Source organism: Emydura macquarii, unplaced genomic scaffold (assembly GCF_026122565.2).
Source record: "Emydura macquarii macquarii isolate MOO-44397 ecotype Brisbane River unplaced genomic scaffold, CSIRO-AGI_Emac_v2 contig_561, whole genome shotgun sequence".
In the NCBI taxonomy this organism is placed as follows: domain Eukaryota; kingdom Metazoa; phylum Chordata; order Testudines; family Chelidae; genus Emydura; species Emydura macquarii.
Genome location: NW_027130698.1, coordinates 3,304,191 through 3,317,997, shown reverse-complemented (window position 1 = coordinate 3,317,997; position 13,807 = coordinate 3,304,191). Strand labels below are relative to the sequence as shown.

General features: G+C 42.9%; 2 long non-coding RNA genes across 2 annotated transcripts in view; both read right to left on the bottom strand.

Annotated features, from left to right (window-relative positions):
* The window catches only part of LOC137147721 (uncharacterized), a 67,113-nt gene that overhangs the window by 30,670 nt on the left and 22,636 nt on the right, over positions 1 to 13,807 (bottom strand). The window contains exons 3-4 of the long non-coding RNA XR_010918308.1: positions 5,423 to 5,478; positions 909 to 1,064 (exon numbers count right to left, since the gene is read on the bottom strand). This is a non-coding gene — a long non-coding RNA (uncharacterized lncRNA). The remainder of the gene's footprint in view (positions 1 to 908; positions 1,065 to 5,422; positions 5,479 to 13,807) is intronic.
* Positions 7,093 to 8,754, bottom strand: LOC137147722 (uncharacterized). Its single transcript, XR_010918311.1, has 2 exons — positions 8,672 to 8,754; positions 7,093 to 7,402 (listed from the first exon to the last, which is right to left on the bottom strand). It is a non-coding gene; the product is annotated as an uncharacterized lncRNA (long non-coding RNA).

The window sequence follows — 13,807 nt, the reverse complement described above, 5'->3', positions numbered from 1 at the left end:
TACTGAGATTCATAGAGAAATATCGCCTCCTCAATAACAAGTGAACACAAGAAGAGAGGAAAGGAAAGAGGGAACTAGTGGTACCTGGAAAGAGATGGCCCCTCACTCCAGAGGGTACCCCATAGAGAACAGGGGCCTGGCAAGCTCAGCCTCTCCTTCCCTGACGCATCCCAAGTCCCTGAGGTAAAATCCTCTCTCCCTTGCAAACAACAGCTCGCTTAGTTGGCGGGAGCCCACCTAGCTCAGTAAAAGGAGGCGAGCCCAGTACCAGAAACCACCCTTCAAGAAGCTGAAGCAAGACACCTCCTCGCCCTCCCCCTGCACAAGTCGTTGCTTGCAACCCCTGTCCTCCCTCTTGTCACCCCCTGTCCTCCTGGACTCTCTTCCTGCACAAGTCATTGCTTTCCCCCGACCAACCCGTCCTCCCTGAACACTGAAACTCTCTTCCTCTTCAGACAGGAGGCGAGCTTGGCAAGCTCAGAAACCCAACCCAAGAGGAGCAGCATCAAGAATTTACCCTGCTCCTGCACAACTCACACCCCGCCCATCTCCAGAATGACAGTGCACCTAATATGATCCCATCAGTCGTTTGCCTTTTGAACACACAACATGCATTGCTCGCAGTCTGCAGCAATCCATTACAGTAGTGCTCAGCGATCGTGGTTTTGAAAACATGCTGGCAAAATGTAGATAACGTGTGAGCCATTTCAAACACAGCACAGAGCTGGGAATACAACAAGAAACTCTTGTACAAGATAAGTCAACCAGATGGAACTCCACATTGGGTATGATTCAGCGCCTGCTTTGCAATAAAGCCGCTATCACAGCCACATTAGCTCTTCAAAAGCACAATCTATCAGTGCCGACAGATAAGGATTTTGAAAAACTGCAAAAGCTAGATACACTACCTGAGCCCTGCAGGTTTGTGACAATTCCTTGGGGGAGAACTGTATGTCTCCTGCTCCATGACTTTACCCACATTCTGCCTTCTAGTCCATGTTATGGCAGCCTCGGATGACGACCCAGCATATGTTGTTCAATTTAAGAACACTTTCACTACACATCTGGCAAAACATAAAGCAGGTACCAATATGAGATTTCTAAAGATAGCTACAGTATTGACCCAAGGGTTAAGAATCTGAAGTGCCTTCCAAAATCTGAGAGGGACGAGGTGTGGAACATGCTGTCAGAAATCTTAAAAGAGCAACACTCCAATGTGGAAACTACAGAAGCTGAACCACCAAAAAAGAAAATCAACCTTTGTTGGTGGCATGAAAACATGCATCGGTCTGCACTGCTTTGGATTGTTATCGAGCAGAACCTCTCCTCAGCATGCATGCATGTCCTCTGGAATGGTGGTCGAAGCATGAAGGGGCATATGAATATCTAGCATATCTGGCACATAAATACCTTGCAACGCCGGCTTCAACAGTGCCATGCGAGTGCCTGGGACCATACTGGGATTTAAAAGATGGTGCCAAGCAATGTAAAATTATAATGAGTTGGGAAAGCACAACTGTAGCATATACAGTTAGCCTAGCTTTACTTCAGTACATTTACAACTGTAGCTGCTAACGACTAGTGGTAATAATAAACCACAGGCACTAAAACTATCACGGCGGGGGGTAACTGTCCCACTTGGCACTGGTGAGGCCTCAGCTGGAGTAGCTGTGTCAAGTTCTGGGCACCATACTTTAGGAAATATCTGGATATATTGGAGAGAGACCAGAAGAGAACAAAGAAAATGATAAAAAGTTCAGAAACCTTGACCTATTAGCAAAAGTTAAAAAACTGGCCATGTTTAGTTCTCAGAAAAGAAAACTGAGGGGGGGGGGGAACCTGATAACTCTCTTTAAATATGCTAAGAGCTGTTATATAAAAAGGACGGTGACCACTTGTTCTCTATGTCGACTGAAGGTAGGACAAGAAGTAATAGGCTTAATCTACAGCAAGGAAGATGTGGGTTAGATATTAGAAAAATCTTTCTAACTATAAAGGTAGTTAAACTCTGGAATAGGCTTCCAAGGGAGGTTGTGGAATCCCATCACTGGAGGCTTCTAGGAACTGATTGGACAGACTCCTATAAGGAATTGTCCAGGTATACTTGGTCCTGTCTTGGCACAGGTGGCTGGACTTAGTGACTTCTCAAGGTCCCTTTCAGCCCAACATTCCTCTGATTCCATCATCATTATCTTTTAACCAATCCATTTGTTCTTAAAAAGCTCATCATCGCTCTCTCTCATTGGTCTCATACTGGACTCAGCTGCTTCACAAGTACACGGAGAGAAAAGGTGCTCAGAACTCCTCCATCCACCCCTGTGCTGCACTACAGCACAAGTGCATTCTCTGGCGTGAAGCAGGGCCTGCTTTATTTATGCACCCTCTGGGAAGCAGAAGGAGGTGGACCAATGGCCTCACCCCCTTACATGCTAGCTAGCAGTGCTGGCTGGTGCTGGGGGCAATATGCAGCATCACATATTCCCTGGGTGCACTAGGGACTCAGGAATGCATCTTGTCCTCCAGAGACAGAACTCCTCCCTCAGTTCTCCCTGGGGCTCTCCTCTGCCCTTAACATGGGGCTGCCTTAAGACACAACTGAGCCCAGAGCTGGCAGAGCAGGTTTCAAACTTAATTGCAGCTGTAATTGAGAAGGCTGAAGATGGATCTCCCAGAACAAAACTTTTCCCTGCATAAACCATAGTTTAGTGACAAGCAGGAGAAACACCATACTTCTTTTCCCATAAAGTTCATGACCCGCTCCCCCTCATGCATGCAGTTCAGATTTGGGTAGAATAAAATGTTATTTCCTTCAAAATCCTGACTCCTCTACGAGGATGTCCAGGCTGCCTGGGGAATTTACTGCTGGATTCAGAGATCAGGGATGGAGATTTTGGGGAAACCACCCGCTTTTCTCCCTGTTAGGTTCCCACTGAATCCTGTTAGAGTTCTGTAGTAATCAGATCTACAATTCCCATAAAAAAATATGATCAAGTTAAAGGTGGAGTTTCTCTTACCTGTGGATCCTCTGATATGTCTATCTTAAGGTAATTTACATAGGGTCTTGAACACCTATTGAAATTTCATGCACACTTTTTTACTGTAGTTGTAAAGGTCAAACGTTTTATGTTACACAGATCATATGCATAAAAGTTCTAGCACATATAAGCATTCCTCAGGACATGCAATTAGTTAGTTTTGATATTCTAAACCCTTAAATCTCTCCTCAGGCAAACCCATGGACTCTTATAAATAGCCTTGCTTGGCTTATAATGGCTGCAATGATTTCTGATTGATTCCTCTTATCTTAACAATCTTGACATGAAGCTGATGTTCCAGCTATTCAAGATGTTGGCTGTGTTCCCACTTGGTTGGGTGTGTAGCACATGACTTGAACATTTCTGCATTTCCTGGCTTTTTCGTACCTTTTGTGTTTCTTGGAAGAAACTCCTGTATACAAAAAAGGGCATTTAGCTTTTAACAAAACTAACAAGTTATAGGAACAATAGTCCTGCAGCACATCCAGTCTGCAGCTCAGTCAGGCTCAGTGCCCTGTTAAACCATATTTTCATGAAGAAGAAAAGAAAGAGGTAGCATAAGCACCTGTGGCTTTGGTTTTGAAAAATTGGCTCGTCATATTACCTCTGGGTTTACACCGACTTTGAGCAGAAGTGTTGTCTAAAGAATGTATTTTCCTTTTCCAGAGAGTCTACATATTTAGGGAAATTAGTTCATGCTTTGGTGGTATAAAATCTACTAACAGTCCAACCAAATGGGGCCATGAAGTATGGAAATCTTTTTAGGTAAAATAGGTAGTTATCAACTTTCTAGCAGCATCTGTTGAGACAAGCTGAAACTGATGTATCATCTACAAATGTCTAAGATTAGATCATGTAAGATGCCAGGCATTTCAGAGGTTATTCTTACTTTTGCAACCTCACTAAATCTTTGTGCTGCATTTTCAGGGAACATAAAGAACTGATCTGCTTTTGTTTTTAACAACTCACTCACGTAGTCTGCTTGATTACCAGCTGCTACTATCTGACTGCTGTGGTTGGCAACTGTAAACCTGCGTGGCCATTTTGAAACCATAAGAGATTAAAGACAAGAAGAGGAAGTCCAGCAGCTCGAAGATGCTATCATCAATTCACAGCTGGTCTTGAAACAGGAAGCAAATAAAAATATGGCATAGAAAGCATGAGCCAGCTATGGCAGAAAGGCAGAAACAAAACACAGAGCCTGGTGGAAATGCTAGAGATTATATGTATGTGTGTAATACCCAGTCCTTGAGGGCCATATATTATGCATATATACGTAATACATAGGTCTCATGGGTTATTTCACTATGTAAACTGCAAGCCAGATCCTCAGATGGTGTGTAGCTCTATTGACTTTAACCATATGCATAACTCTTTTGACACCCTATGAACACAGTGTTTTACACGTGTTTATACAGAACTTGAGCAGTGTACGTTTAGCAAAGGAGAATTCTCCTTCCTCCACGTTACTGAAGTCAAGGGGGGATTTGTAACTGTCTGCAGTGGAAACAGGTCAGGCCCTCTCTGAGAGCAAAGAAGGAGTCCATCTTTTTAGTAGATTAGCTCAACAATTCAAAACCCAAGGAAGATGGAAGGTTGGATCCTGCTCCTACAGCAGTCAAGTGGAGCTTTGCTATTGACTTCAACGGGTAGGGTCAGGCCCTGAGGGTTTTTATTGCCAGTTTAATTGCATCAGGTGAAGGGTAAACCAAGCTGAAAAAAGACACTGCTTCTCACCTCTCACACACAGGACTGTGATGGAGAGACAGTGGCATTGTTACCTCAGGATTTCGCAAGCAATAGAAAAGATGCTTTAGTGAAGTGACACTTAAGGCAAATTGTGGGAAAACACACGTGGCAATGAGGTTCACAGCTCCTGTGGGCTGTGTGCCTCACGTGCCCCGTGGCAATGAAATCAGAGATTCCTGCAGTTGCTTTTTTCTCATCAAGCAAACCCTCTGACACAGAGGTGGGGGGTTGCCCTGTATTTCCATGGCCATATCCTCACATCTGGTATGGCTGCGCTGTGCTGCACAGCTGGAGAACTTTGGAGTTGATGCTATACCACTAACCTTAACCCTAACCACACACCTTCTCTGCTACCAGTTTAGTAGAGAAAAGAGGGCATGGTCAAGATAGTCAGATGATCCTGGCATACGTTTTGGCCCCTTGTGTGTATTGCAAGCAAGTGTAAGTTAGAACAGCCCTTAGGCTGCTCTAACACAGCATGGGAAGAACAGGCTGTACAGTGAAAAGGAGAGCACTAAGCTCTGTTGCTGTTTTACCATGCCTGATGATCTGGCCCACAGCTTATTAAACAATTTAAACTGCCATATTAACTTCATTTTATGATGTTTTGTTTTTTAATGCAGCTGCTTAAGTTGTACCTGTAGTCTGTTGAATGTGTTGCTTGCATCTGGTCGGATTAAGGTACCAAAAGCTTCTGAAATACAAAAGCACCCATTGTAAGAAAGCTGACATTCATGACATTGTACTGATTTAGAGCAGAGTTCAGCCACAGCCTACTGAGCGTCAATGAATAGAAATCAACGTAGGTACGTTCAGCCTGAGCACTAATATTGAATATCTCCACCATGATGTAATGATGATAATCCCTTAATTACTGGCAGTGGGAGAGTTTGGGAAAACTTGCCTGGTAAACAAGTTCACCTTATGAAACCAAAAGTTTGCAAGCCTAGAAAAAGCTTAGTTAACTAAGTGGAGAAATTAAGAAAGAGGGAAAAATAAGGGCATCAAGAAAAAACAGAAACTAAAGAAGTGACAAAATGAGTGAGAAGAAAATCTATGCTTCTCACTTGTACTGTGGATGCGTGATTTAAAAAAAATGTTTTTATTGATTTTTCCCACGTTATTTTCTCTAGCACTTTTCATTTCACAGCCATTACTGAAGTCTCTCCAAACCCCTGATGTTATTCACTATTATAATTGTACCCATTGTGGAGAAAATGTAAGGGAGGACAGATTGGGGGGCTTGCTTGGGGTCCCATGGTGTGAGACTAGAAGAATCCAAAAGATCTGATGCAGTCACTTGCCCTAACGAATAGACAACCCTGTCTTTCTACAATAAACTAATAACAGAACTTGCCTGAGAAACTAGCATCAGGTTCTAATAGGAAAACTAGACAGAAATTCAAAGGGAATAAAAAGCAACAGACATAATATTCTTAACTCTGGGCTAGATTGTGATTTACCAAATAGCCCTGAGTAAGAGGCTATGTGCAGCTTTGCTGTCCTAGAAGCAAGCCAGGATGGGAACTCTGTTCTGAGAATTGTTATTCATTTCATGTTCCCTCCCATTTGGCCGGGGAAGGGGAAAGGAAGAGCAATCTCTTACTGGTCTACACAAGCAGTGGGTTACTTCCCCCTATGCCTCAGCCCAGCTGTTGTGACTGGTCCATTGTGGGGGCAGAGTCCTACCCACTCTCACGCCTGGGAGAGGGAGAAGCAGCCCAGAGGAGACTGCTGTCACCCATCGTGCGCTGAGCCCTAGGACAAGTAGTTGGAAGAGGGAAGTAAGGAGGTGCCCTGCTTTTGCAAGTAAGGCAAATCGTAAGATAACCGTGTCTTAAGGAATAAATCCTGAAGCCCCTTATTCAGTCCTAACTCAGACAAACTCACATGGAAATTACATGGCGTTTGCCTGGGTTAAAACAGAGCAAGGGCCTCGTCTTTGTCCTTAAGACATGAATCATCATGGAAAGACTTAAAACGTGGTGATCCTCCACTAGTTTAGGGTCTCGGCCCATGGGGGTCTGCTCTGCCTGGGTTGACACTTTCCTTTTTGATCTGTAAAACATTTGGTCACTGTTTTTAACACCAACAAGTTTTAGGTCCTTGTGCATTTTATAGTGACCCAAATGTGGTTGTGAGGAGAACACTGTATTGAATGGGAAAGTGCTGCTTCTCCTGTATGCAGAATAGATACAGGCTAGGGCCCTGGGAGTAACACACTCTAAACACTACATATATTTACTAATAACAAATCAGAGCCTCAACACATTTAGCAAAGCACAAAACATCCAAACATCTGCAAACCTCTGAAAAATTACTAATGTAACTTTACTAAAATAAAATATAATACAGCAAACAAAACACTGAATAAACTGTTCATTATTAAACTTTCTTCAACATGATGGTTCTCATTCTTTATTTTCATTATCTTAGGCTCCTTTTGGTTAAGCGTGCTGTTCTTTTTCCCGCTGTTCATATCAACTCATCTGAAAATTCAGTCATGGCTTCAGTTTAAAGAAGGTTCTGTCTTAGTTTTAATTGCAAGAAGCTGGCATGGACCCCATACAAATGTATCTGATGGATTAGCAGAGAATATATCATGTTAATCAGGAGACCTGTGCAGGAACATAAGGACATGTGATAAAGGTTCAGGATAAAGATAAAGCAAATGTGGCACTACTTCAAATTCACAGACACACACCATTTTAAAATGTTCTGGATAAATCTCCATTCTGCGATGAGTAATCTCTGCTGATAAATAGAGGTTTTGCGCAATTTACAAGAAACACAGAAAAAGAAACAGACACACACAGAGACCTGATGGAAGTTTCAGGAACAGCAAAAACTTAGACCTGTGTCCTTTGTGACTAGCACACTCAATTGTTTGTAGTGTTGTTGTAGCCATGTTGGTCCCAGGATATGAGAGACACAAGGTGGGTGAGGTGGTATCTTCTATTGGACCAACTTCTATTGGCAAAAGACACAAGCTTTCAAGCTCCACAGACCTTTCCCAGACCTAAAGAAGAGCTCTATGGATAGTACCTCACCCAGCACACTCTGAGCAGTTGCATGCAATCATTAGCTACAATCACTCCATCCAGTGAATGGTAAAATAACCTTTAAACACCTTCTAAATTGCTGTTATCTTTACTCTTCCAAAGGCAGATATAGGGCCAAACTTTTCAACTCTGTTGACTCCAGGGGAGCCACACCAGGGATAAATTTGTCCCACTAACCTTTGTTTCTTTTAAAATTTGGAATAAAAGTTATTAGCTGTGAAGATGATAGAGCGAGCCAGACAGCACAGGCACGTGCTGTGTAAACTTCCCCACACAAGGTCTGCTGATATAACACAATCCTGACCTGCAAAACTTCTGCTGTTCTGACAGTCTGGTTTTCTTAAAGAGAAACTGTTACTCATGAGACTGTGTATCCATTTGTTTTTTTTGATATGAACAGATGTCTTCTAGCAATTAGACTGACACTGAACATATTTCATGAGTGCTCAGGTAGATTTGAACCCTGCCAGGTGTCTAGAAATAAAAAGCTGATGAATCTGGGAGGGACAACAGTCCCTCTGTAGTTAAGGTTGAAGCTAGATTACATTAGGAGCCTGATTTACACCTAACTTCTCCAAAGCAAACAAATAAAGGAGAAATGTTACATGCCATTTCTGGAATGTTTAGGGCACATCATGCACAGAGTTTTGAGTGGGGGGAGGAGGGACATTACATTTTCATTGAGGTTCGTTAAGATTAAGAGCAAGGTACAGTATTAGTGGTTTTGTGATGACTAATGAACACACAGTTGGTTTTAAGATACACAAAGTGCCTAGCATTCTGAAAAAACCTATGGGCCAGATTCTGTTGCCTGTATTACCTTACCTGGCTCCTTGAGTAGTACCATGAACTTCAGCTCTCAGTGTGTTTTAATAATGAAATGATCTTATGTGCTGGGTAGGCTAGAGAGTTGCATGGATGTACTCTGATTAATTGCTGCCTGTGGTGTGCTTGGTCACATAATAGGAATGAATCCAAGGTAATTAATTCTGGGAACATTGCCTCTGTTTACAAATGCAGGGAGACCTGGCTCAAGCAACCATCCAAAGAAATAAGAGAAATCAGTTGCCTTTAACTAAACTGTAAGAGAAATCTTGGGGGCTGTTTAAAGTTGTTGATAAAACAGCAGTTTGGAGGTAGTTCCTGGTACTGGTTTCAGTGCACTTGTGTTGCAAGTGAGGAGGAGGTGATTAATTTCCTATATAAATAAAAGGTTCAGCACACATTGTAATCGTTAGGTTTATTTGGATTCTTAATGTCAACAATTAAGGATTTAATTTGTTTACAGTCTAACTATGTTACAGAGCTGTGGATTGGTTTGTGAGGAGATGTTTATAATGAGATTCAGCAGCAAGAGAGCAATGGAAAAACCATAGAACTGGAACAGATCTCAGGAATAAACCTCAGTATTGTCCTAATAATTATGCTGGCAGCTGTATTTGCATGAAACCATGCTTTTTCAGTGGTACTCAATTAAGGTTATTCAGCTGCCTTGATGTGTTTAGAAAAAACCCACTGGCATCCAAATAAGTCTAATAGCAAAAAATGCAATATGATGTTTCCCATTTCCAGCAAAGGGTAACAGAACAGATGTTCCTTATGTTGCCATGTTTCATCAGCACAGGGGGGAGTGGAGGAAGTTTGCAATTCACAGTGACTGTGCCATTAAACTAATGTAGTACAGAATGTTTGCAACGGAAACATACAGATCTGAACAATCTGTTTAGGCACTGAGTAAAATAAATGATGAGTGTGAGCTTTCAGGTTAAAAACTGACCTTTTAGGCTAAAAAATGAAATCAGCAAATCAAAACAAAACCCTTTGGCCTCTCCCCTGAAGTGCATATAGCAATGAGCTTTTCTGGCTTGGCTATCAATGGAATTCATACATTTCCAGTTTCTTCTCATACCTGAATCCAGCCCTGCTACAGACACTAAAGATCCAAAGATAAATGCTTTGTTTGACCCTGTTGTAGTTGGTTTATTTAGTGGAGTATTATGTACGTTGACATACAACTATATAGATGAGCTCAGGCACTACAGTAATGGGGACCACACAGGTAACTACTGTGACTAGCTAGCTAGCCTGCAACGTGACACACACGCTACCTCAAGCTATTCAATTAACTCTCACTTTCTAGTGGTTGTTTCATAGCAGGGCACTGCCTGGCTCGCGGTGCGAGCTCCAGTTACCATCGCAGTGCTGGAGTTTGTGAGGCAGGCTTTCAGAGCTCCAAAACTGACACAAGGTGGCAGCGTTTTCAGAATATTGCCACTCCTTCCCATTCCAGCTCTTCCTTCCTCAGTGTCTTTCTGATTCAGCCACTGGTGGGCCCTGCTGGGCCCTGGCTGGCCAGCTTGCCTGTCACCTGCTGACCCTTGCTCCCAGGGCCTGCTTGCTCACTGCAAGGCCCACCCCTTCTCTAGACTTGAAAGGCTTGAGACTTTGTTTCCTGCTTGAACCTGAAAACAAAATCCTCATGGGGGCCTACCTGGTCCCGCAGCCCCAGTGCTGCTGGAACGCATGCGTCAGTATTGGGATGTGATTCTGGCGAGTAGCTGGCTGCTGTCACACAGGATATCCCACTAGTCCACATAGAATCAGCAGCAGGACAAGCAGGTAGGAGTCCCACTCTGCCCCCTCTACATTTTTGTTGTGTGGTCAAACAGATGGTGCCCAGGAGCTCAGTAACTCGGGGGGGGAGGGGGACATATGTACTTGTCAGAGTTGTTAAAACTTTTTGGTGCCTTCTTTGCAAAGACATCCCGGTTGGGAATGTTTGCGAACTGTTGCAAAAACTGAATGAAGCAAACCCCCAGAATTGAATGGACCTGATTAAAACCTGTACGAAGGTCACCTTAACCAAAGCAGGCTCCCCGAAAGCTCCCTTGAACTGGTGTGATTATTCTGCACTATGTAGGTGAGAGAGATCTACATCTCCCAGAGGCATTGCTGTTTGAATAGGGGCCTCACCCGCAGTTTGGAGCACGGACGAGAATCCTGTGAAACAAAACCGAGTAGTTTAGCTTAGCTTGATACTTCGGGTATCTATATCCAGTAATTCAAATAAAGGGAACCTCAGCACACCCTACATTTATTAGAAGATACCACCTACTTCCCTCAGCAAAGCGTCACTGTGCAGCAGAACGGTCCGTTGTGGTGTTTGCATATTTCAGCGACGTCTGTGACCAGCCTTAGGCGGCCCCGTTCTCCTCTTATTTTGAGCCAAATCCTCTGGCCCATTTAAGGCCCACAGTAGACCCCAAAGCAGAACTGGTCTGGTCTGGTTCCTGCTCTGTGCACTGGGGCAGAACACAGTCAGGCCACACAGAAGGCCTCAGCAGACTAATACTGTTCCTTCGCAGCCTTCACATATCAGGCACACAGTGATGCACTGGACTAACCTCGCCTAGATCTGCAGGCAGGCTGTGCTTAGGGACCAAGATTTGGCCTGGTATATTTTAAATTCCTATTCGCATCAGTGGAAGTGTTCCTTCCAAGGAGAGAAGAGATGTCTGTAGGGTCCTTTCTCCACTCCATCCCTGGGCAGAAGTCCCCTGAAAATCAGCTGAAGTTATTCAGCTGGAACAAGGGGAGACGGCACCCCTTAACGATTCATACAACATGCCGAACGTCACTAAAAGTAAAATTCTCTCCTCAGATCCACTGGGCTGACCTCAGCTCTACTACTCAGCCCCTCCAACACGTGCAGCTCTTGTAGTGGGACCTGGATCCGAAAGGGCACTCTTAGCCACAGTGTTCTCTATTATATTAGCATGTTTGGAGGAAACACGGCAACAAAATGGTCAATACCTGCTTTAAAAGTATTTGGCTGGAAGCATCAGAAAGGGGTTAATGGTTCAAAAATCCCCACTGGGGCAGACCGGGAGCTGAGAATGGGAAAATTGTTGGAAAACCGCATAATATCAAGGCAAGAGAGGATCTCAACCAAGGCAGATGAGATCAGGGCCACCGGCAGAGAAGGAGACACACAGAAACCAGAGGATGCCAAAGTAAAGTGTCCAAAGGATCCAGTATCGACTGTTTCTTTATTTCTATGTAATTTCTCTGGCACTCTGCATGTGCTGATTGGACTTTTAGTGCTACCTTGGAAAGCAAGTCATAACTCCCAGACCTCAGCCTCAGTCCTGAGCAAGTGATTGGCACCTCCTGCGAAGTGCTGAGCACCTTTCAGCTCCCATTGGAAGCTAAAAGGATTCAGCCCTTTGACAGAACTGGAGTATCTTCACTGACCTCCCCCCAAATCTCCAGCCTGGGCTCAATATGCCAAAGTAAATAAATAAATAGACTAACTAGCAGAAATGCCTTTACCGGACATTATTCTGGGCTGATTGGTTGTGAAACTTTACTCTAAACCCCAAAACCACAAAAACTGCCAGTTTTCCAAGCCCTGTGTTTTTCATAGCTCTCATAGCATTCTGAATAGTTTGCATTATTTCAGACATAGAATAAATATACATTTAAACTGCTTGGATTACTGACACAGCAAAAATGGCACTTAACTCATTGCTAGGTTTCTTTTCTCTGTGAAGAAAAATAGGAATTAACACTATTTATCAACCACTAGTAGTTGTTGCAAATCTATTAATGCTGATGGTATCCCAAGTGCCTGGAAATGCATTGGTATAAAATCCATTTTACAGCTGTGCTGTTAGCTAAAATCACTTTAAAATAGCCACTAATGTCCTTGTAGCCTTAAAGCATGGAAAATTCATTCTAATAATACAGTACTTAGCATTTACACAGCATTTTTCTCTGGGGGATCCCAAAGTGCACTACAAACTTTAACAGAGCACCATGCTGTGAGGTAAATGACATTATCCCTGTTTTACAAGTGGGGAAACAGAAATAAAGAGATGACGTGACTTGCCCACAGTCACAGGGTGAGTCAGTGACTGAGGCAGGGACAGACCTCAGGAACTCTGATCTCCTGGCTCCCTACTCTAAATATAATATCTGAAGTTTCCTTAGAGTATGAAGGCCTGATTTTAAAAACAAGAGGCCTACACCTCTGCATATCTATTTTTGCATACACATTGCCACAAGTGTCACACATTGCCACATGGGGACCCATGCAATGGCCCTGGAATAATGGCTTGCCCAAATGCAAAGCCAATTTGCACGCACACCCTTGTGATAAATATATTAGCATATGCCAGAGCACAGGTGCACGTGCAAAAGCATGTTTAAACTTCCAGTCCGCTTTTGAAAATCAGGCACAAAATGGCATTTCCGAAGAGCTCTTTCAGAAATATAGTCGTCTCGCTTTCAGGCTGTGGTCCTGGATAATTCCATAAATTTGACCAAAAAAAAAAAGAACAATTGCAAAGGGCTACTCAAAGCTAACAGTGAGTTTGGGAAGCAACTTACCACACACAGAAATTCAAATACACAGCAGTCAGGGACTTGAACCGGACAACCTTGTGTACTGTTTAAAGTGGTAAATTAAGACACCCAACTATAACACAGTGATGCCATACATGATTAACTCTTTGCATCAAATTATGCTAATATCATTACCTCAAGGACACAAATTAATTCAGCATTACAGATGTGGGCATAGAAAATCATCCTGTATATGTCCTGTATGGCCAGATTTCCTAATTGTGCAATAGTTGGAATTAATACTTCACTTTATAAGCTGAAGTTACACTTAGTGAGTCCCCCCTCCCCACATTAAGTAATATATGTTGGATCCCATGAAAGCCTTAGTCATCTCAAGCCCCTTATTTATGAGTGGGAGTGATGGTGTCTTTAGTCAGCCTGAAGATCATATGTTACAGAATTGTCTTTATTTGTTTTACTAATAATATTTTAGATTAAAAGTAAAGGAAATTTTTAAAAAATTTACTTTTCAGCATTATTCCTTGTCATTAACTTTTTGCATTTCTTTGATCCTGGGCAATGAAAATTGACTGATCAGTTTCAAAATCCATTTCA